This window comes from Petaurus breviceps, unplaced genomic scaffold (genome assembly GCF_028583685.1).
Source record: "Petaurus breviceps papuanus isolate PSGF00001 unplaced genomic scaffold, PetGlider_PUasm1.0 98, whole genome shotgun sequence".
Lineage (NCBI taxonomy): Eukaryota > Metazoa > Chordata > Mammalia > Diprotodontia > Petauridae > Petaurus > Petaurus breviceps.
The window spans coordinates 49723086-49748833 of record NW_027187460.1 but is presented as its reverse complement, the minus strand read 5'-3'; the positions used below and the strand labels follow the sequence as shown (position 1 = coordinate 49748833).

Genomic DNA, 25748 nt, shown 5'->3' with positions numbered 1-25748 from the left:
TAGAGGCCACAGGACCAATTTAACTGGAAGGGATGATACTTAAAAGGTGAAATTAAGAGGTGAGAGAGGAATATAATGAGAGGAGATGGGCAGAGACAGAATGGGGTTAACTATCTCATATAGTAGAGGCAAGGGGAAATGGTTACAATGGAGAAGAAGAATACAAAGGCAAAAGGGAATGGGTTAACCTTATTCCCTTTGAATTTGGGTTGAGGAGGGAATGAAATACACACTAAATAGGGTATCTCACCCTACAGGAGAGTGGGGGGGGGAGAAAGGGAGATGATGGAGGGATGATGGAAGGGAGGGCAGGATGGGGGGAGGGAAGTTGGAAGAACCCACTTTTGAAAAGAGACGGGATCAAAGTAGAGAATAGAACAAGTGGGAGGTGGGATAGGAGGGAGGGAAATATAGTCAATCTTTCACAATATATCTACTATGTTATTGTTTTTCATTAGCCACACATGTACATCCTATACTGAACTGCTTATCTTCCCAGTAAGGGTGGGAGACAAGGCAGGAAGGGAATTAATCTGAAATTCAAAGTTTTAAAAGAAAATATTCAAATATGTATGTATATATATATATATATGTGTATATATATGTATATCTGTGTATATATATTATCAATACTATTTTACTTGTAATTGGGAAATAAATATACAGGCACTAGGGCATAGAGATACACTGGAAAAGTCAAAAAGGGTATGGGAGAGAGCAGATTGGAGGAGGGGGTATCCTGTGGGACTGCTATTTTGGGGGGTGGGTAGGGGAAAAATGGGGAGAAAATTTGTAACTCAAAATCTGGCGGAAATGAATGATGTAAATCAGAAGTTAATAAAGCATTTGGAAAAAAAAGTAAAAAAAAAAAGAACTAGAAGGGACCTCAGAGACCATTATATTCAATCCCTTTGTTTTATAAATGAGGTAACTGAGGATAAGAGGTTGAGTGATTTGTCTATAACTAGTAGTGGTAAGAGGTAGAATTTGGACCCGAGTCTCCCTGATTCCAGTCCCAGCACTCTATCAACTATGGTACCCTACATCTTAAAGGATTTGTATTCCCCATGGGTAGTTTGGGAAATCCATGATTTCATCAGTGTACATATTCTTTCCACCAATGTAGATTATAACCCTTTCCTACTTTTTTCTCCTTTAGTATTTCCCTCAAAGATAAGATATGGCGGATGCAAAATGCAATCAAATTGTATGGTAATGATCAATTTATTTAAAATACTCATAATTTTATTGAATACTATTTATTTTGGAATTCTGGTGGGGAGATTTGTGAGTCAATTAGAATTCACCTAGGGGGCCTATATTATTTGAAGTTTGCTAGAACTGCAGTTAAATCTATTTCTTTCCCTAAACTTGAGATCCAAAAAGTTGAGAGATATATTGTTGAACCTGCCAATTTATCAGGCTTCCTTTTCTGCATCATTGCATTACTGTCATGGAAGATGATGCAGGGTGCTTTGGATTTGGTTAATGTGCTATAAAAACAAAAAAGAATAGCAATTAATATAATTTTTCTATTGGTCACTGCAGAAAAGGAGCTTACCAGAAAAAAGAAATAAGTTTTTATTTTGAGGTTAGTTAAAATATTTATCACTAGGTCAGGGATAAGACTGAAAAAGTTGCTTCTGGTTTTACCATTTCTTCTACTACAGAGAAAAGATTATTCTAATAGAAAAGGGAATAGAATATCTGGCTTCTCTGAATTTCAGTGATTCTTTCAGACTATGTAATTTTCTAGTCAGACAGATGACTTTCCTGTTGCTGCCTCTATCCTTAGCAAATGCATCCTTAAACATAAAGAAAGAGCCAGGGAAACTCAACTAAATTTGTGAGCAATGAAATTTTAACATAGTCATGGTTAACCTCAAATTGTCTAAGTCATAGAATGTGTCAAGGAAGTTGTAACTGAAACAGAGAACAGTAAGAGAAGATTTTTTTGGAGTAAAATGTAAAGAGGAATTTCTTAATTAGACAGAATTAACAAGAAAAAATACTGGTCTGTCAGTAGTACCAACATTCTACACATCATCCAGGTTTGAGAACTTTCCACTTGTTTGGCACTCTTCTCTCTCCTCAATTCCTGAGCTGTTCCCAAATAGTACCTTTTCTGTTGATTCTTCCTTCATGATATTTCTTACATTTATTCTTTTCTTTTCTTTCCCACAGCTACTACCCTAAATCAAGACCTTATCAATGTTGATTGGTCATGAAGACCTTTAGCCTTTCTCCATTCCAATCTATCAAGTAAGCTATGCCCAGATCAATCTTCCTAAACTATTTCTTTCATAATTTCAGTCCTATATTAAAAACATGTCAAATAGTTCTTTGTTGTCCTTCTGATAAAGTCCAAGTTTCTAAACCTATCATTCTATGCTCTCCAAAATCTTATTCCAATGTTATCTCTCACTTGTCTTCTATGTGAAACTTCTGTTGAAATAAGAATTCAACATCCCTTTAAGAAGTCTTGGCTATTCTTGACTCTTTGCCATTGTTCCATCATTCCTTTCCTTTTCTCTCCTCTTTGCCTATCCAGATCCATACAACATTCAAAGGTTAATTTAATAAAATATTTGAGATATACTTAGTAAGTGCCTATATTTAAGTCACTGTGGTAAACACTGAGGATACATGCTCAAATTCTATTTGTTCTATGAAGTTTCTCCAAAATAATCATAAGCACATTCCTGCCTCTCAACTCCTATTATACTTAGAATATCTACCATTGCTTGCAAATTATTATATCAGCCTGTGATATCTTTAGTACTCTTAATTAATTTTTCATATTGTTATGTTTTAATTGCCTCTAAACTTTTAGAGTGTGGAACATATCTTAAATCTCTTCTAACAAAGTATGGAACTGAATATTTTTAATTGATTGGTAGATACCATCCCAATAACCATGCTCTAGATTAATGATCATAGGAAATCCAGTTGCAGTAAATATATTATAAATAATTACTATAACTAATCATTAGAGTTATCACTTTAGATTTTAATGTATTGAAACTTGAACTGTTGAGAATTGAGGTTGTTGTTTGTTGTTTCTCTTAGTGTCATTTTCTCCATCATATCACATATTTATAGCACTCTTTTCATAGAAGCATATATATTGAGAATTACTTGATCAAGGTATCCACCAATTTAGAAGAACAGTCTTAGTGTAATGGGGGATAATTCTCTATGAACTTATGCTCCCTAGAGTCTGACATGAAATTTCTATCATTATAGTATGTATCAATGTGACTTTAATCATAATACTCAAGTAAGCATTTATTAGATGCTCTAATTATTGTTATAATTAATTTCAAATCTTACCCATAGTTCAAATTTAAATATGCACACATACATATGTATATACATACACATACATATTACATAATTACATTCACTTTATGTATAATAAGCTGAATACTTCCTCTGGGTTTATTTCCCTTACTTACTCTTGCCTTGGCAGATTGAGTCTCCAGAATGCCAAATACTAGCTTGGGTTCTAGAAGTAAGACTGTCATTTGCAGTAGTAATCTACCTGAGTCTAATTCATGAGCATTTGTTTACTGGTTTGATTTTCATTAATAATCAAGTAGTAGACACAATCAGCTCTTAACAAAGGCATTCACTCCAATAGCATAGAAAGAATAGTTAGAAAGTGTGCCCAGATCAAAACCTCTGGAGCATTCCCTGCAAAATATGCACAGAGTCTGCCGTGGTGGTGGTGGGGGCTGTGTGTGTGTGTGTGTGTGTGTGTGTGTGTGTGTGAGGTTACACAAACTTAAAACACAGTGGTAGTGAGGTATTTGTCTAGGTAAATATTCTGCATCTTTTGGAATGGATCACTCAGAGCCTGAAAACTCAAAGATCTATTTAATGAAAAAAACAATTCAAGGTCATTAATAAAATCAAGGAATATAAAAAACAGATACATTCTGCTGACAAGGAGGTTAAAAGCAGTTAAGAAGGAGGATTGCTTCAGGGAGAAACTTAGGGATCAAAGTTAACTCTGACTGCCCAGATGCTTCCTTCTTCATAAGAGGGCCAGCTGATACTGTGGGCTTGTGGAGGTTAACTCATACATCTCCAGTTCTACCAGTATCCTGCCCAAAACAGATAGATGTGTAGGGAATACATGTGGTCAAGACAATTCACAATTCTAGAATTTCAGGGCTTTGTTTTTCTTTTTCTGTAGAGACCTCATGAATTTTACTGTCAGGTATGGCACTAAGCATGGTAGTAAATGGGTTATTATGCTACTGGGTTGATTCCCCTTAGAGCATAATGTTACACCTGGACCAGTTGATCTACTGTCCTAACTTCTCATTGATAGGTCATAACATCACTTCTACTCAGGAAAGATAGCTTACGTGGATCCTGAATTGGTTCCTCATGAGTCGAAATATTTGTGCTAAACTGGTTGATCTGCAGTATTCCTTGCCTTTAGTATTTGATAGGCTGCTATAGTCTCTCCACCAAGTCCAGCCTCAGGCCCAGCTAAATTCTTCTGTCCCTTTTCATCTAGAGTGCCAGTCTGTCCTTTCAGAAAAGCAGAGATCCTTATCCTAGGATTTATAGAAACCTAGTTTTGCTTCCTGAGGACCTCAGTTCTTGAGTCTGTCATCTCTCAGGAAAGAAGTAGAAGTGTCACCTCTCCTATTCAAAAATTCTTTTTAATTGAGAACTGAGTTTCCTCAGTGAAGACCTCAACCTAACTTAAGGTGAGTATCTAATCATAATTTCCATATTGGTTCCTGTTGGTCGACACAAATGAGAGACTGAGGAATAAAAGATATTGAAAGCATTCTGGAGCAAGTTTGTTCTCTACTGGCCTTGTCTTACAGAATTGCACTGAGTGAAGTAGGTGAAAGGATTCTCATAAAATGGAGACAGTGCTTTAAACCCAAGCTAGGCCTAAGTTTTGCTTTTGCAAACTTACCCCTGCCCTGCCTTCACCCACTACCAAATAAGGTATCAAATGCTTTTGCCATTTTTCATTCGTTAAAAATTGTTTCCCTGTTCTTTGTGTATGGGTAGATTACTGTGTTACATTATAAGGCCGAATTCTCAACCAACGAGGGTAAGGTCAGTGGGAGGAGTTGCTTGCGTTAGGGTATATAACCATGTTTTTGCTTTCTATAACTGGCCTCCCTCCATTTGTCTGTCCTGGTGGAGGTGATGCCCCTTTCTTACAAGAATTGAATAAATCATTTCTGTTCCTACCTTGAGAAGCCTCTGAGGTTTTCATTAAATTTTGTCTAGGGGTTTTTCACCCACACAGCCCTCACTATTTGATGCTCGATCACCTGTACAATGCATAATGCTTCATTTACAACTAAAAGTGCCTCACTGATATTACATTCTTTCTGCCTTTGCCTCTATGATATTCAATTTTATTGAAGTCTAAGAGGGGTAAACCGTGCAGCTAAATGGTGAGCTGAATAAAACACCACGCCTAGATTCAGGAGGACCTCAATTCAAATTTGACCTCAGACATTTACTAGCTATGTGAACCTGGACAAGTCACTTAACTCTTTTTGCCCCAGTAAAATGAGTTGGATAAGGAAATAGCAGACCACTCTAGTATCTTTGCCAAGAAAATCCCCAATGGCATCATGAAATATCAGATGCAACTGAAACAACTAAACAACAAGGAAAGTACTAAACAGAGCAGCAGCTCTGTCTCTGTTTCTGACCTCAGAGAGCATGTCTTAGATTTATGCCCAGAGTATATAGTAGTAGGCTGGAACATTGTTGCTTTGACCCTAGAGTAACATGGAGGTTTCAGTGCAGGGACTCAGTGCTATCCTTCTGGTACAAAAAGGGAAGCTCAGACCTAGCTTCTAGGTGAAGAATAAGGTAGCACAATCCTGTTGAACCTTCAGATACTTTTAGCTAGCTAATAGAGGTTGTATCCAAAAACTGGCACTTCAATCAGGGCCAAAACTACATCTGTATTTCCAACCCCAAAGCAGAGTTGGGAGCTTGAAAACCTTAGGAGGGGAACAATCATATTGTACTCTTGAGCAAACCTCACAGGTCTTGACCAAAGTTTGCAGCAACTTGACCTCATCTGCCCCTGTGATCCTTGAAGAACAAGTCCTATACCAACCAAAATGAAATTAAAGTTATAGTTTTAAGAAAGGGCCATTGAAGTAAGAATTAAAAATTAACTGGAGACTAAAAAACTTAATCCTAAAAAAAACAGGAGTCAAAGAACAAAACATAGAAGCAATAGGTAATTTCATTAAAGATAACACATTCCCCAATTGATAAATGGTGAAAGGATGTGAAGAGGCAGTTTTCAGAGGAAGAAATTGAAGATAGATATAAGCATATGAAAAAATGCTTTAAATCACTATTGATTAGAGAAATGCAAATCATAACAACTCTGAGGTACCACATCTCACCAGTCAGATTGGCTAAGATGACAAAACAGGAAAATGACAAGTGCTGGAGAGGATGTGGAAAAATTGGAACACTAATGCATTGCTGGTGGAGTTGTTAACTGATCCAACTATTCTGGAGAGCAATCTGGAATTATGCCCAAGGGGCTATAAATAATTTCATACCCTTTGACCCAGCAATACCACTTCTAGTGTTGTATCCCAAAGAGATCATAGAAGTGGAAGGAAAACCCATATGTACAAAAATATTTATAGCAGCTCTTTTTGTGGTGGCAAAGAATTGGAAATTAAGGGGGTGCCTATCAATTGGGGAATGGCTGAACAAGCTGTGGTATATGAATGTAATGGAATACTATTGTGCTATAAGAAACAAGGAGCAGATGGACTTCGTATTTACCTGGAGAGGCTTATACAAACTAATGCTGAATGGGAAGAGTAGAACCAGGAGAAATTTGTACATAAATACAGACACAACGTATGTGTGATGACCAACTTTGATAGGCTGGACTCTTCTTGGCAATGTAGTGATATAAATCAATCCCAAAAGACTCATGATGGAGAGAGATGTCTACATCCAGAGAAAGAACTAGAAAGAACTGAGTTTGAATCCAGATTGAAGCAAACTACCTGCTCTTTTTCTTTTTCTTGTTTGGTTTTGTTTCCTCTTTCCTATTGTTAATTTCATCTGATATAATCCTTCTTTATTACCTGACTAATGTCGAATGTGAAAGCATTTGCAGATCCTTTACTTGATTGCCGCCATGGGGGAGAGTGAGGGGAGGGGAGGGAGGGAGAGAAAATATGAAACTCAAGGAATTGTGGAACTGAATCTTGTAAATTAAAAGTAAACAGACAAATTAATAAAGACCAAAAAATTAAAAAAAGAGAGAATGACAACAATAAAACAAAATGCCAATATTTGTGGGATGCTTGGAAACTAATCATTAGAAGAAAATTTATATCTCTAAACACATTCTTCAACAAAAGAAAAGGAAAAAATGACACACAGGCACATAAAACAACTAGAAAATCAACAATTAAAAAAAAATAAGCCCCAAAATATACATCCTGAAAAATTAATGAAAAAATTAGTAAAATTTAAAGCAAAAAAAAGCAAACCCAACCCAACTCACTCACATAGAAAACCAACATTTTACAAAACATCAAAATATAAAACCTGAAAAAATCAGTGATAAAAAAATGAAAAAAAGAATTGAGAAATAAAACTAACAGCTATTTTTAATTTAGTACATAAACCACTAGCTAACTTTTTTTTTAAAAAAGGGAAACCAACTTAGTAGTATTAAAAAAATTCAGAAATAAAGATATTATTAGAATCCTTTTTTGTACAAGCATGTGTCCATAAAACCATTAATTTCAATGGAAATGCATACTTATTAAAAATACCCGGGTAAACAGAATACTAAATAGAGTATTTAGATAGCACAACATCAGATAATTAAAAGTAGTTGTCATAAATAAGCTCCTGGAAAGAAGAAGAAAACCTGGACCAGGTGGATTTACAAACAAATTTCACCTCCCATTAAAGAACAAGTAACTCTCATATTGAACAAGCTGTTTGCAAAAAAAAAAAAAATAGCAGAAGGTGGGATTTTACCAAAATCCTTCTATTATAAAAATATGGTCTTGATACCTAAAAAAGGGAGAATCAAAACATAGTAAAAGAACTATGGATAAATATTCCTGATGAAAATTGAGACAAAAAATTTTTAACCGTAAGCAAAGAGGATACAGAAATATATTCCAGAGATTATAGATAATGACCAGGCTGGATTTTTACAAGGAATTCAGGGTTTGTTTAATATTAGGAAAATGTAAAATTTTTTTACAATATTAATAACAAATATAAAGCAATATGATTAATTATTAAATGCAGGGGAAAAAAACTTTTGACAAAATACAACACCCTTTTGCATTAAACTCATAAGGAAATAGGAATAAAGAGACATTTAAAAATTTTAAATAGAATATATCTCAAAGCAAGAGGTATAGGTGTGTATATATGTATATATATGTATATATATATATATATATATGTAATATATTATAGGTAATGGGGAAAAATCAGAATACTTTCCGATGAGTTCAGGATAAAGCAAGGATAGATGTTATTTTATTATGATTTGATATGGTGCTAATAGTGTTAACTATAGTAACAAGATAAGAAAAATAAATTCAAAGAATAAACATAGGTAAAGAAGAAAAAAACACCCCCTTTTGCTGATGATATGATGATGCACTTACAATAGAGTCAGCAATTTAGCTGACATGATTATAATTCAAGCAAAGTTCCAGAATACAAAATAAATACACACAAGTTATCAGCCTTTTTATGCTCAAAAAATACCCTCAATATGAAGATATAAAATGATAAATGTTATTTTAACTAACTATAGAATGCACAAAATATTTGGGAGACTGCCTACCAAACTACACATAGGAACTGTAAGAATATTTTTACAGGGCACTTGTTCTTTTTCTAGAAATACAATCCTAAATAATTGAAGAAATATTTAATTGCTTATAGTTGAGACAATTCAATATAGTAAAATCACAAGTTATCTAAAATAATTTACTTATTTGGTATCATATCAAACTACCAAATCATTTCTTTACAGAGCTAGAAAAATTAATAATATAATTCATCTGGAGATGGATCTCAAGATAAGTAATGAAAAAAAAGTGAGCAGGGAAGAAATGTAATAGTATCAAATATCAAACTGTACTACAAAGAATTATAAAAACAGTTTAGTGCTGGTTAAAAATAGAAGTCAGTCAGAGGAAGAGATTAATCACATAACATGCCAAAGCAAATGAACACAGAAGCATAGTGTTAGATAAAAACAAAAACCTTATCTACTGGGGTAAAACCAAAAATTCCTGGGAAAACAAGTCTGGTAAGAATTAAGGTTCTGACTAACACCTTACATCATATATCAAGATAAGCTCCAAATGAATACATGATCATATCACAAAAAATAGAGGAAAAAAGAATAAATTACCTTTCATATCTGTGGATAGGGGAGAGGATCACAAAAGATAAAAATAGACATTTTTTGTTTACATTTTTAAATTATGTAAGCAAATTCAATATAATTAACATTAGAGGGGAAAAATCTTTCCAGCAATTTTATAAAATTCCATTTCAAAACATAAACATTCAAATTTGCAAGAGGAAGAGCCAGCCACCAACTGTAAAATGGTTAAAGGACATGAATACTCAGTTTTCAAAGGAAGAAATCGAAGTTATATATAGCCATATTTCAAAAAATGCTCCTAAATCACTAACAATTAGAAAGATACAAATAAAATTAATTCTGGGGTTCTACCTCAAACCCATGAGACTGACAAAATTAACAAAAAAGAAAGATGAAAAAAGTTGGAAGGGCTATGGAACATATAGTCCTACTGACATTATGTGGAGCTGCAAGTTGAACCAGATAATCCAGAAAGTAATTTGGAACTATGCAAAAAAAAAGTTATTAAATTTTGAGTTCTATGACTAGTCCTATATCCCATAGAGTTTAAAGAAAGGAAAAAAATCTATTTTGTTGTTATTGCTTTTCAGTAGATCATTTGTGTTTGACTCTTTGTGACCCCATGGATCACATCCTCCACTATCTCTCAAAATCTGTTCAAGTTCATGTTCATTGTTTCCATGATACCATCTATCCATCTCATCCTCTGCTGTCCACTTTTCCTTTTGCCTTCAATCTTTCCCAATATCAGGGTCTTTTCCAATGAGTCCTGTCTTCTTATTATGTGGCCAACGTATTTAAACTTCAGTTTCAATATTTGACTTTCCAGTGAATAGTCTGAATTGATTTCTTTGTTTTGAGTATTTTACTGATTGAACATCCTTGCTCTCCAAGGGACTCTCAAAAGTCTTCTCTCGCACCACAATTTGAAAGCATCAATTTGGTGGCTCTCAGCTTTCCTTATAATCCAAATCTTACAGCCATACATTACTACTGGAAAATCCATAGCTTTGTCAGCAAGGTGATATCTTTGCTTTTTGCTATGCTGTCTAGATTTCCCATAGCTTTCCTTCTAAGTAGCAAGTGTCTTTTAATTTAATGTAAGCCCAAGAATATAAAATCTTACAGTTTCCATTTCTTCTATCTCTATTGGCCAGGAATTGATGGAACCAGTTGCCAATATCTTAAGGGTTTTTTTTTTTAATTCTATACATACAATTGTATTTACAGCAGCTATTTTTGTAGTGGCAAAGAACTGGAAATTAAAGGGATGCTCATCAATTGGGAAACAGCTGAACAAATTGTAGCATATGTAAATGTTGCACATGACACTTGTGCGTGTAACCTCTGCATATAGGCATACAATGAAGTCAAATATGTGTACATACATACACACATGTATGTCCAGTATTGTACTGTAAAAATGTTAAAGGTCATGGTTTCAGAGAAAACTGGTAGGTATCTATGAATTGAAGAATAGTACAGTGGGAAGAACCAGGCAAATGATTTACAGTGTAATAATATTTTAAAAAATAACTAACTTTGTTAGATTTAAGACCTCTCAACAGTACAGTGATCAATCATGATCCTAGTTGGCTGAAAATGAATACTGCTATCTTTTGACACAATCATAATGGACTTTCTCTCCTTAAATTCACACACAGATAGATAGATAGATAGATAGATAGATAGATAGATAGATAGATAGATAGATAGATAGATAGATAGATAGACAGACAGACAGACATACACACAGATTTTGGACATCACAATATGCTAATTTGTTTTACTTGTCACAGAATGTTGATTAAAATGGTTTTGCATCTTTTTGTTCATTGGGGATGAGGAGAGGTAGTAAGGTGGAAAAATCAATACTTGACAGTTGAAAAAAATTCATTTAAAAAGTTAGTATAGGGAATTTAGTAGTTTGTCTTCCTTAGTACAATCCTGTTGAAAGAGCCCTGGATCTGGAGTTAGAAGAACATATTTGTACCTGTATAACTTTCCATTTAATAATTTAACCTCTAAAATTGCATTAATTAATTGCCTTATACCCTAATAATAAGGTATTATGCCATGATGAAAACTTATTCTATATCACACAAGTGATTCAATAGCATTGGAAAAACACAAGACAGAATAGCCTATAAGATCAGCAGAAGATGTCTTAGCAGATGCAGGATGTTGTTGCTTTGAAAGGAAGAAAATATAAAAAAGTATGAATGCTTTTTAGAACATCTTATTCTAAAAGGTGCTCTTCTCAACTTGTAAACAATATTGTTTCCAGCATCATTAGTCCATGCTTCTTTTGGTGCTGTTGTGTAGTTGCTTGGGATACTGGATTCCAAGAATATACTGGACTGAATTTTCTTGCTAATGTCGTGCTTTTGAGTTTTATCAAACAATTAGCTGAGCTATGCCTGGGGCACATACAGCATGTTGTCGTGGCTTTTAGCCCTTTAGCAGACAGAGGACTCCTGTAAGATTGATTTTCTGATGAAAACATTCACAAAAAAGCAGTCATTATCACTCTCCATCTTTTTTGTTATGCCAGTAATATTCTTTAATCAATGTTTTGCCCAAAATATTATCTGAGTCCAAAGAATTACTATCAGTGAAATAGTTAACAGATCCACACATTACCTTGATTTAGCTACATTTTCTTGTCACTAACTTTCCTACATCATCTGCTAAGTAGCATCAAATTTAATAGCATATTTTGAAAGAATTTTTTTCTAGCTGAGAGAAAAAAAAGAATACTCATTGACTATTATTGGGTTAGTATTTTGAAGAACTCTGTGATATTTTAAGCATAATCTCCTTGAGGGCAGGAATTATTTAATTTTTATCTGTGTGTCCCTAGTACCTAGAATAGTGCCTGGCACACAATGGGTATTTTAAAACATGCTTATTTATTTGTCATTTTGCAAAATACAATCATTATGAGTAGAGTGTCAACAGCTCCTCTCTTTGGGATATATAAAACTATGATGAGTTGAGAATAATTGCAATACAAATTTAATACAATGCATCACAAATGCTAAGTAAATGGTTTTTCCATCCATTCATTTAATCATTATTATTTCTTAAAGAAATAATTAAACCATAATTAAATGGCCAAAGCAGAATCAGACAAGGGTTCAAACATTCAGTCAATTATATGTCTCTTTACCAACCTCTCTACATGGGCTTTGGAGTGGTTAGCATACCCAAATATCAACTCTCCTAATCCTGGTGTGTATCTGATGATATACTGTAATTCATATCAATTGAATCTTTCACTCATGTCTAATTCTTACCTAATTATAGTGGCCTTTGAAAAACATTCTTCATGCTTATATTCAATGGCACTCTGAAGATATTATAAAGAATTTAGACACTTACTATTTGAAAAAAAATCACTAACTGTCATCAGACAAAAAAAGGACAAAAGAAAGCACAGAGAAGTCTGTTTTGCTAAGCGTGTGGAGTGCTGTGATTCTTGTCAAAGGCTTGCCTTCAGAAACAAAAGGCTCCTTCAAGCCTGGCAATGCATAGAATGTTCCTTTCTCTACAGGACTGACCAAAAACAGAAATTCTAGCCTATTATTGAATTGGGTGAAGGTCAAGATTCCTTCTTTAAAAACCAATGACCCAAGTCAAAGACCAAGGTCAGCCAATAATGTTTAAGTGATAATGACATCATATTTAATAATATCCTGGATACAGCTTTTAATCTATGATTCTGTGATCCTATGCAAGAATATACTGGCCTGTGACTGGCATCCCAGTTCTATTAATCACTTAATAGATGATTGTTCTTCTTAGGGATATTTACTCCAAATATATATCAAGAACAAATATACAAACATTTCCCCTAATATTTTGAAGGTATAATACCTCCCTATACCATCAAATCCCTGGGGAAAGGTAGAAGATTTGGTTTACAGCTTAGTTGAGTTTCTACATAGTATTAGTTCTACCAAGTTCTAACCCAAGGCTTAGCTGGTCTAGTAGCCTTGAATCCTTACTCCTCAGGGCTTTGCTGCTGGCTGGCTATAACATTGTGTTTGGTTTCCCAAACTTTTGGATTCTCATACCTCAGGCTCCAGGACCAGTTTAGAGATTCTAACCTCTGCACCTAGAACAAGAAGGAATGGAAGGAAAGGCTAAATACCTAGGGCTGTTTTTCAGGCATATATGCTAATGAAGGGATCAAGGGGATTTTGGGGTGAGGAGTTAAGGTGGTAAGGGAAGAGATGACTCTTAATTCCTCCTTTACCATATGATGTTAATGAAAGGTTCATAGAGGATGGAACCAAAAACCTTGAAGGTGCTCAAACAGTTTAAAAGATGCCTGCATTTTTCACTATGTAGCCAATAAAAAAGGCTGCTCCCGATCATGTGGTGTGCCAACACAATTTCCATGAATGTCTCAGTTCTCCAGTCTCCAAAAAAAAGGGTCCCTTGCTTTCTTCCAAATGAACGACACCATCTAGCGTGATCTACATAGGTAGCAAACTTTCATTATACTGTAATTCTTTGGACTATGATATCCTTAACATGCCTTTGGTTATCCCATATATAATTTTGAAGACTGGTAATGGTCAAGTGTAAACACTGTGTTTGTCTTCCTTGAAAAGGATGTATTTGAACTGCTTGTATACAGGTCCACATGGCACAAAATGAAGAACAGACAATGAGCAGGTTAAGAAGAGAAACTGAGCAGAGTTTTATACATCTCTCCATATTGCTAACTCTAGCTCATTTTTGTTATTGAAGATCTGTCCTAAAATTCCCCTTTAGTCTGATAAACTTTTAAGAATATGATGTCTAGACTAATTGTTCTGGATTTATAAGGAGTCATTAATTCTGTGTAGACTAGAATGAATTTAGCTGAATTTATTCTTCTTCACTCTTATTAGTAAAAAAAAATCATTAGTAACTTAAATAATGTTATAAATTCAGGACAAATATCGTGTCAGACATATGAGTATATATGTATATATATATATATAAAACAATTTGTACATGCATGGAAATTAGCATTTATTAGTCACTTACTATGTGCCACTTACTGTGCTAGGGATTGAAGATACAAAAACAAATCTGAAGCAAGATAAATATAAACATATTCATATACATGGATATATACATATATCCAGAAAAATAAATATACATGTGTGTGTATTTACATATACACATGTTTAACTTGTTTTATTTTTGGGATGTAATACAATAATAAGTTATTAACCCTTACTACATATATGCCAGGGACTATTCTAATAACTTTACAAATATTATTTCATTTAATCTTTTAAATAAGTAGGTACTATTATTATCCTTGTCTAGAGTAGAATGACTGGCACAGAAGTCAAGTGACTTGCCCAGGGTTACCTAGCTAGTATTTTGGATATCTATATATAGAAATTAATTTTGTGATTAAATTGGAATAGGGAGCTTTCTGTTTCTGTTCTGCCTCTGTCTTTTTCACTTTCTTTACTCCTCCTCTTTTCTTCTTCTTCTTCTTCTTCTTCTTCTTCTTCTTCTTCTTCTTCTTCTTCTTCTTCTTCTTCTTCTTCTTCTTCTTCTTCTTCTTCTTCTTCATTTTTCTCTCCCTGTCTCTGTCTCTTTCCTTCTCTCCCTCCCTCTCTCCACAGATTCCAGGAATTATCATTTTTTATATTAAAGATTTTTTTCTTGTCTAAAAGAGAATCTAGAAATGTCACTTCATATTATGCAACAAAATGAGTAATTCAAAGTTTCTTATTACAACCTCTTCCTTACTGCCCCTCATCTTTGAAAGAGAAGTTAGAATTGGAAGAGACCCTGAAGGTCATCTCCTTAAAAATCTTGCTCTATAAGAAGCATCCCTGACAGATAACTATCCAGCCTGTGTTAAAATACCTCTGATAAATGGAAGCTTACTATCTCTTGGGCTAATCTTTTCTAATGTTAAGTTTTTCTGTTTATTAGAAAATCCTTTATTTATATTCAGCAGAAACCTATCCCTGTAGGTTTGCCTACTGGCTATCTTTTAAGCAACAAACAAGTCTGTTTTTTCTTCTAAATGACATCTCTTCAGTGTTTTGAAGAAGACGATAATCAGTCATATCTCCCCCTTAGTCTTCTCTGTAGGCTAAACTTACTTAATTGCTTCATTCATTCTTGACAGGATTTGCTTTCTCAAAACTTCATAATGCTGGTCATTCTGCTCTGGTTGCATTCTATGTCCCCCTAATATTTTCCCTCTCAAAACTCCAGTTCTGAGCTGTTTATCATAAAATATAACTATTATTCCCATGGTCTAAATATTCTTTCATTACTATGATGTAAAGTTATAGGCCTTTTCCCCCCTTTTTAAGAAACTTCTGTGTATATAATATTGATTTTTATTAATGGATACAAGTCATTTCTTCTATTCCTATTCTTGACATAAATCTTTTAAAAAACCAAAGAGCAAGATTTGATATTTATTCCCATTGAAGTTCATTTTCTAAATTTTCTCCTGGGTTTTATTTAGCCTGTCAAACAACAGTTTGATTCTGACTTCAGCTATCCCTTGCAGTTTTATTGAGAAACATTTCATAAACATCTTCTTTTTACAATCTTCAACAGCAGAAAGCTAAGAAAATGTTTGGTTTATTTCACTAAAGCCATTTCACCAATCATTGTAGAGTCATTAATCAATGGTATTTGGGCACACGTTATTTAACCTAACACTGATCATCTCGCTACATTTCAAAATTTTACATACAAGGAAACCATCAGAGACTCTTAAGTACTTTGCTCAAATAAGGTATCTATCTTATTACTCTGACAATTTCCTTGATCTACTAACTTAATGACAGTAGTAAAAGAAAATGTCTGGCTTAATTTGTTCTTAGAAAATCCATACTTGGTCCTAATGATTACTGTATCAACCTTTAAATACTCATAAAGGATGAAATAAACATTTTAAAGCATCTATTATGTGTCAGTCACTGTACTAAGAGCTTTTTACAAATATACTCTCATTTGATTCTCAAAACAACTCTGTAAAGTAGACTTTATTATTATCCTCATTTTACAGTTGAGAAGACTGAGACAAATAAATGTTAAATGACTTTGCCAGGACCACATAGATTATAAATGTCTGAGGCCATATTTTAACTCAGGTCTTCATGACTCCAGGCCCAGTACTATATTCACTGACAAACCACCTGTTTAAAAAAATTATTAACAATTTTAGTTCAATCACATAATCATTTTTAGTATTATCCCAAATCTCTCCAAAACCAGCAAGACAGATCCCCAGAAGGTAGTTACTACATCTTCCATCCTGGTTCTTAGAGTTTGGAGAGGGGATTTCCTAATGCTATAACACATGAGTCCTCATTAGTGTTCCTCCCTCCACTGCCCGCATTATTCTAAGTTGATATCAGTTAGCCAGACAAACATATTTAGCTATTAGAAACTTGAGTGTAATTGGCACAGTTGATATGAAACATCACGTTACAAGTAGTTAACACATTATCTGACCAATAGATACAGAGTCCAGGGGAAAGTAGGCTCAAGTATAAATCACTTGTGGGTAACATAGCTCTTGGAAGACCTTTTGCTGGAGTCCTCTAGATGGTCTTCCTAGTTATGGTGTAGCTTTTCTTCCAGGTTTCTAGTAAAGTGTTGAAGTAGGCTTAACTCAGTTTGTCTAATTCTCTGATATTTGCTCATTTTCTCAGCCAATTACTTGACTTTTTAGCTCTTTGTTAAGGTAGGACTCTGCTTCCAGTGTGGAGAGTGTACTGTCCAAAACTTCAGGATTTCGTGTAGCTGTTTTCAGAGATATTTCTAAGGACCTGTATATTTTCAGTTCTTCCAAGGTAATATGAACAAAGGGAGGTGTTTGCTCCTATCCTTGTCTGTGAGTAACCACAAACACTCTTTTCTGCCTTGGAATTCTGAGGAGGATTCTTTCTCCACCACCACCACAAGCCCTGACCTTCCAGTTCTCCTCCTTGCCCCAGGACCGCAACCCAGAATAAAGCACAGACAAAGCAAGAAAATCCTGTCTCATCACCAGAAAAAAAGATCTCTCCATCTCCCTTTGATCAGTCACTTAATCCTTGCATTATCTGTGGCCTGAGAGGTCCAGAAGCAGCCACTGCCACTGCTACCATCACTGGCACCCTGGGGCTGGGGCTGGATGTGGTCTTCTCTCACCCAGGCCCCATAGACCTTTCCTACTGACATTCCAAGTTGTCTTTGGTGTTTGAGGGTTAAAATGTCAGAAAACTTCCACAGCTGCCAGTGATTCAGTCACCTGAGGCCTGCTCCAGGTTTGCTAGGGTCCAGTATATGCTATTATGGCCACGCTGGACTGTACTCTTCTCTCAGACTGGTGCAACAGACCTTTTCTGCAGACTGTCTATATTGTCTTGGGCTGGAAATTTGTTTCATTCTGTCATTTTGTGGGTTCTGCTGCTCTAGAATTTGTTTAGACTCATTTTTTACAGGTATTTGGAGGGATTGGGGGACAGCTCAAGCAAATCCCTGCTTTTATTCCACCATCTTGGCTCCACTCTCTCCAATTCTGCTCTTGGCTCCCAATGCAAATATTTTTTGCCAGTTGCTATGGTCTGAGAATGCTATGATGGCCTTGATGAGATGTACAATTCGTATAACCTTCTGAAGTCTATAAGGTCTTTTTTACAGTCAAGGGCGTGAGGGAGGAGATTGGAGCCAGTGCTCAGACTGGATCTCTTCTCACTGTCCTACTCCACCAAGAAGCTTGACTTGACAGTGAAGCTCGACTGCAATTTTAATACATGATACCCTCAGTAAAACTACTGAAGTGTGTTTGGAAAAGTCCAAAGTCACAAATTGCTGTTTCATGACTTGATCTGCTAGATTATCCCTTCTGAATGCCTTCCTCAGTGCCTTGTACTAAAAAGTCTCAGAAAAGTCTTAGAAAAAATGTATATGTTCACAGTTGGTTGATCAACATTCTTCCATACTTTGAAATGCATAGTCATAGAATTTAAGATAGCATTTTACAAAAGTTACTGCCTCTTCTGGTGCTTGTGAAAAGTCTTCCTCAGCCCTAAACAAATAAACAAACAAAAAAGAGTCAGGCCTCTGTCTTTGGGAAGAAATAATGGCATCTTACACTGTTCTCTGAGTACATGGGCCTCCCGTATACTCCCATTCATATTAGGAACCTGGAATTGATTAGCAGTTAAGTCAACCCTTTCCCCCTTAAGAGAGAAATCAAGCTAATTTGGCTTGTACTTATCTTGCAATTCTGATCCACTGGCTTCAGAGTTATGGAATGAGGATCCCTTCCCTCTATCTTTTCCAAAAAGAGACCCCTTTACTTGATCCCTCCCCCAAGACACACACACACACACACACACACACACGATTTGATCATTTACATTATAAAAAGAACAAATAAATAAGTTTCATATCTCAGCAGGAAATATCAGTCTTTTAGAGATCTCAGAGGATATGGGTCCTTTTTAAGGGATTTAAGGGACCTAGGAGCTACTAGAAGTTATTACATCACCCTTTAAGAGAGAAATAAAATTTTTCTGGATGAAAACCCATCTATTATTTCCTCAGTTCATAATTTATCCAGGAGTGACAGCACCATATGGTACCCTGGGAGGTCCAGTCATATTTATTCTGTGTCCTTATACCAAATAGGACCCAAATTTTCCTTAATGCAAGAAAAATTCCAGTGAAATTTAGAGTTCATCCCTCCACAGAATAAGCAAGTTAACTTGAAAAACAAACTTAGAAAAGTTCTTAAAGAGTCATGGGGTTCCCCAAAAGGGATTACATATTTAGGTTTGATTATTCAAGATTTTTAAGAACAGCTGATCAACATTATCATATGGACCTGAAGTTCAAAACAAACTATCTAGATTCATGGAAGAAATAAGGCAAGCCTTTTAGGATGGTTTGCTGTTACCACCACCTCCAACAGCAGCAGCAGCAGCAACAAGAAAAATGACAATAAGAACACGAACTCTGTTATGAATATTTTGGCAAGTATGGAACCTTTCTTTTCAGCTTTGACTTCCTTATGCCCAATACTGAAATTGATCATTTAAGGGGATGTAACCAGTTTAGAGAGTTCCTTTTCCTATTTCCATTTTTTAACCATAATTACTGAAGCAATTCAAAATAAAAAAAATAGCGTGCCTTTATCTCTACAGCTTAGCCAATGGGGTAGAAATTATGGTTTAGTGGCCCTTCTGACACCCTTTAGACTACTGCTAACTGATAATGAAAAGTGAGACCAACCATAGTTGAGCTAATTCAAATTTGTCTCTCCTTTTCTAGAAAAGCATTATGCTCATGTCTCAATTATTAGACTTGTATTATTTGTCTCAGGAGCTTAAACCTCATCTATTTTCTTTTTCAGAAAAAATTACCTAATTTGTTTGAAATTGCAATTTTCCCACTGAAAAGTCAGCCATTATTTAAGTTAATGTAAGATTTAAGTGCAAATGGGAAGATGAAAAGGGATGTACTCAGAGGAATCAAATAGAGTAATATTCATCTTAAAGCAATGTTTAAAAATGTGCCATCTCACATGTCCTGGATAGAATTATTGCACTTATAACTTTTCACACAGGTTCCTTGGTACAAATTGTACAAATGGAACATCTATTTCTTACATTGGCAATAATTTCTGCATCATTCCAGGTAGCATAATGCTATAAAACAGCTTTGTTGAAAAGGTGGAAAGTGTCAACAAGTTGAAAATTCATGTGTCATATACTCCTTTGTGTCTCACATCCCATCCATCACCACAATTAAACCTCAATCAATCTTTTTTAATTTCTGAAACTTTTCCCACATAAAGACAGTCTTCTGTGTTTCACTGCCACCATCCCTGTTTAGTCTCTTTTTTTTTTGTTTGGAATATCACTTTTTTTTTGCAATATCACATTGGCCTCCTAAATTGTCTGACTGCCTTGAATATTTTACTTTCTTTATTCTCATTAATGCTAGTGCTTTCCCTCTGTTGATGATCTCCATTTTATACAATATTATCTCCAATCCTGTATATATTTTCTTTGTACATAGCTGTTTGCATGTTGTTTTCCCTATTAGACTGTGAGCTCTTTGAGAGAAAAGACTTTTTATTGGCCTCTCTCTGTTTCTTCAATGTTCATCACACAGTAGGTACTTAGTAAATGTTTGTTTACTTGACTCTCATTTTTCCTATTTCTTGCTTACTTATAATGCAAAAGATATAAGTCTCTCCTTCTAAAGGGAAATTTTGGACCATATAGAGGAAGCAGCCTGCTTTTTTCTTATATGTGATAACAATATTAGCAATATAAGTAACTGGATTTCTTGTAATGAGTTAAATATGCATGATTTCACTTTGTGCTCATGATAAGCCTGTGAAATAAATGCTATACATTTTAATATTATTACTTTCCTTTTTTCTGAACTGCAAGTTAAAGATGAGCATGACATGACTTCCAAAAAAACCCCTGATGTCAAATGACCCATGGCCACCATCCTTAGCCTGTATCTAGTCTAACCTCCCTTTATAAAGGGAGATAGTGTCCAGAACAAGGGAAGTTAATTAATATTTCTGTTGTACCTTGTCCTGGTCAGACCACACCTGAAGTATTCTTTTCAGTTTTAGGAAAGATTATATATATATATATATATATATATATATATAATCTGGGATGCATTTGGTGTCTAGAGAAGAGAGATTGCACAGTGGTTAGAATGCTGTGCCTGGAACAAGGAAAACTCACCTTCCTGCTTTCAAATCTGGTATTACACACTTACTAGCTATATGACCTTGGGCAAGTCACTTAACCTCCTTTGCCTCAGTTTTCTTAACTGTAAAATGAACCAGAGAAGGAAATGGCAAACCAGTCCTTTGTCTTTGCCAAGAAAACTCCAAATGGGGTGACAAAGAGTTCGACATGACTGAAAATGATTGAATAACAACAATATTCAGTGTCCAAAATTATGAGAGTATTATAGAACATTTTCTAATAGAAGAGTTTGAATGAACTGAGTTTGTGCCTAGTGAAATGGTAGAGAAATTATAAGTGTCTTGAAGGATATGAAGCTATGTCTGTCATGGGATTAGTCTTGGTCTCAAAGAGAAAAAGAAACAAGAGATGGAAAAATTGTGGAGATGCAGTGATTTTAAGTAGAATGTAAGAACTTTTGGGGTGTATTGTAGAGCAGAAGTGTCACATGGGGGCCCCTCCAAAGCATCTGAACCAGATTAATATGTAATTAGTAATTATTTAACAAAATAAATAAAAATTCAATAAAACATATATAAACACAGATATCCCTTACAGGGATACTTATTATGCTCTAGTAGTCCCTGTTTGTATTTGAGTCTGACAGGACTGTTAGAGATGACACTCAGACTTTAAGAAGATGTTAGATGAGGTGTTCTCTAAGGTCCCTTCCTACTCTAAGATCCTATGATTATAACAAATGCTTAATGAACATTTGTTGAAGGGATAAATGAGTAAATGATAATACACTTTATGCTTTCACAGAGCTTTCTACCCAAATGGGGGAAGATTAATAGTGCTTGTTGAAGTGCCAAGATGAATATCATTTCCCATTAACAATTCACCCTATGAGTCTTTTCCTCCCTCCTATGTTTGTATGTGGTTGATATTTGGGATTAAATTTAAGGCAGAAAGAACAAGGTAATCCCTACCCCCACCCCTTTCCCTTCCACCACTTGACCCTCACCTCTCCCTCATTCCTTCCCCATTTCCCACACCTCCAGCCCTGCAGACCAGTACTATACAACATAAGGCAATGTCTGCTTCCCCATCAACCCCCAGTCAAAGGTTTTCTGGAGACAACTGGGAAAAAATGTAGGGCTGCCATTGTGCACTGTCTTGCTTGTCACATGACCCATGGCAACCAACCATCCTTAGCCTGTCTCTAGTCTAACCTCCTTGAAGTTTCCAAGTTGTTCAGGTCTGGCCTAGAACTTCCACCCAGGCTCATTTGGGAGCAGAAACTTCTTCACTATGGCAGGTTAAGGAGCCTCTATAAGATGACTTTGCCAAAAGCCTTTTAATGGTATCCAGTGCCTTTTCTATTTTATTGACACTGCTCTTTCAACATTATTAGAATTTCTTTGGATATAATCTGCAAGCTATAAAGAGTGACTTGCAGATCTGAAGGGTGATATGTGGAAGAATAATTTGCCAGGATTTGAAGGTTGCATGTTATAGTAGCCTGCTCATACATAACTTTGGATATCTGAAAGCAACAAATGTACATTCTTTTTTTTTTGAGTTCCTGGATTTTGTCAGCTTTGTTTGACTTGTTCCTTTTGGAAGCTATGCAGTACTCATTTGATATCACAGAAAGTAATTTGCTTTCTTGTTTTCTCCGGCCTGTATTTGCTCTGTTTGTACCATTTTACTGCTTCCTTCAAAGAGTTCAAGTGACACAAATTCTGTACCAGTTTTCTATCACAAACAAGACATTGATTTATATATTGGGGCTACAGCTTTTAATCTCTGGTGCCTACATTTGATTTGCAATTGCAAGTGGTCTAATTGTTGGCATGTTATACCTATAGCATGTGAAAAGTTTGTCAGGTTCTTTGCATACCCCACTGGATGGCAATTTTTTTTCTTGGACATTTGAACCCTTCTTCCAGAACCAATCAGTGAAGTAAGAATTGGAATGGGATCAACAGTAGACATTCAGAGACAAAAAAGAATGGAATTACTTGATCATCAGCTTATGTTACCTCAGTTTGTACACGACATGACAAAGACATCAGCAGAGTGGAGGATTAATTGAAATCAATTTTTTCCTCATATACTTCAGAGACAGAATGCAAATGCTTGAGATATTTGACAGTCTGAGCTAGAAGTAGCAACATCTCCTCTTGAGGTTTCTGAGGAGCAGTTTGTCCAACTCATGGAAATGGAATTTTCTAGGTGGATGCTTTGGAGGTCCTGAGAACTTCAAATAGTGACTTTAATGTAGCTACCATTTTTCTACTGCAGCATTGATGAGTCTAAGGAATTCAATTGACATGGTGGCTTGCCATCTGAGGCAGAGACTGCATCTGGCTCCTGGATGATATTGAAGGTCTCTACCAAATGAATTCAAGGCAACAAAGCCATGTTTACAAAAACTGAGTTAAAATGGTGGATAGAGAGTAGATACATCCTGCTGCTCCTGTGCTCTTAAACCCCAAGATTGTTAGGATTATACTATCTGAAAATAATTTTGCCATTGAATTAGCTAGCATGTTCATTGTTTAAAGCAATTGTAATATTATTTTAAAAACAATTTTGAGTGACTAAATCATTTTAATTATTTTAAATATCCGAATTAACTACAATGGACACATGAAAGAAAATGCCATCTATATCCAGAGAAAGAACTAATAATCAGAATTGTGTATAGAATGGTTTTAGATTTATACACTTTATTGTGTCTAATGGTAGCCATTTCTAAGATGAGGTAGAGGGAAGAAACAAAAAGAAAATAAAAGTTCCATGATAATTTTATTATTTATTTGAGAGGAATAGAAATTGTATACAATGGTTTTGCAGTTTCATGTACAATCATCTTTTTTTCCTATTCTGTTATGTCATAGAATGTTTTTTTCTATTTTCATTTTGAAAAATTGGATCTTTTTATTAGTTTTGGGAATCAATAGTAAAGAATTTGTTATAGTATAGGTATAAAATGCCAGAAGGGAAATGGAGGTTGTAAGTAAATTATACTGTTTTATCATAGTATATTATCTCACATAACTTTTCAATTGCAATAATAATCTTTTTATTTTATTTTATTTTGCTTTTTGGAGGGCAATTGGGGTTAAGTGACTTGCCCAAAGTCACACAGCTAGTAAGTGTGTCAAGTGTCTGAGGACAGATTTGAACTCAGGTCCTCCTGACTCCAGGGCCGGTGCTCTATTCACTGTGCCACAGAGCTATCACTGCAATAGTAATCTTAAAGGAGAAAGGGATTGATGTTATTTTAATAAGGGCATATCAGATTATTCTTTGTAAAAGATTTTTTTTAATTGTATTATTTTTTCTCAGATTTATTTTTGAATTTAAAGAGCTGTTCATGTCACACTCGATACGATGTGAACACCAGAAGTATGATTTATATATCTATTACAAATTGTATTATCTAAGTACTAACTAGGGAAGGGTGAAAGCAGTGAATCATACATTCCTCCTCATTAACAACCTAGGGCAAATTTTCTAGGCCTTTATCCCCAGGTCTTCCAGAAAATGTTGCTAATTAAAAGAGCCTAGAAGAGTCTCTGAAACAATAAAAAAGTTCTGAAACAAAAGGATCTGGTGTTAACTCTCCCTTGAAAATCCAAAATAGACCCATAATTGGAGATTCAGACAGCAAAAGATTGAAAACAGAGCCAAAAAGAAACCCCCAGCCTAACGATATCCAGCCAGGTTCAGCAGGATCAGAATGACCTGCTGGAACATCATGATCATCTAAATAGAATACTTTATAGCTGGTATGTGTTGGATTTGTGAATAGGATACCCATTATTTTTAGGAAGTAGAGATGAGGAACTCTAACCCACAATTTTTGTTTGATTCTTGGGAAAAGAATTTACCTGTTGAAAACCTAGACTGATCATCCCTGGCAGCATGACATCCCAAAGTATCAACCCAGGGCAATGGAGATGATATGAATAACATTTCAGAATAGTCACCATAATCAGAGAAAACAGAAATCAGAGTTGGAAAAGGATGGAAAATGGGAGGGGAGATGGAGAGCTGAAAGTAGTCTTTACCAAATACAAAAAAGTGAAAATAAGGGGGGAATGCAACTCCATTTATCATCTGCAAAGTGAGCAGAAGTGTGTCAAATTGATGCAAGGCATGGTGATCATCATAATAAAATTTGAAATGTGTGTGTGTGTGTGTGTTTAAAGAAAGAACAAGGCAGAAATTGTGCTTGTTGGAGGGCTCAATTGCTGGAGGACCAATTGAAATAATTGTTGTTCCCTAAAGAGATGATTTAGTTCTTGTAGTAAAAAATATTACACATTAGAGTCATATCTTCACATTTCCATCTTCAAGATATATAGTTAAACACTTGGTATTATTTATGGACACCTGATCATATTTTCCCTACTACATTTATGGCAGTATCCAACTCTTTTCAATAGGGGAATGTCTGAGGCTTTAAATAAAAACAAAAACAAACAAACAGAAACAAACTTGTCATATTTAGAGAAATCACGTAGCTAAAAGACTGTTAAATAAATAATAGTAAAGAATACTCTTACTTTTTAGCAAATTCTTCTTCAAAAAATAGTGTCCCTTATGAACAGAGCATGTTTAAC

General features: G+C 35.0%; 1 pseudogene; it reads left to right on the top strand.

Annotated features, from left to right (window-relative positions):
• Positions 1-23424, top strand: part of LOC138155755 (ubiquitin-associated domain-containing protein 2 pseudogene) — a 149048-nt pseudogene extending 125624 nt beyond the window's left edge.
• The last annotated feature ends 2324 nt before the right edge of the window (positions 23425-25748 follow it).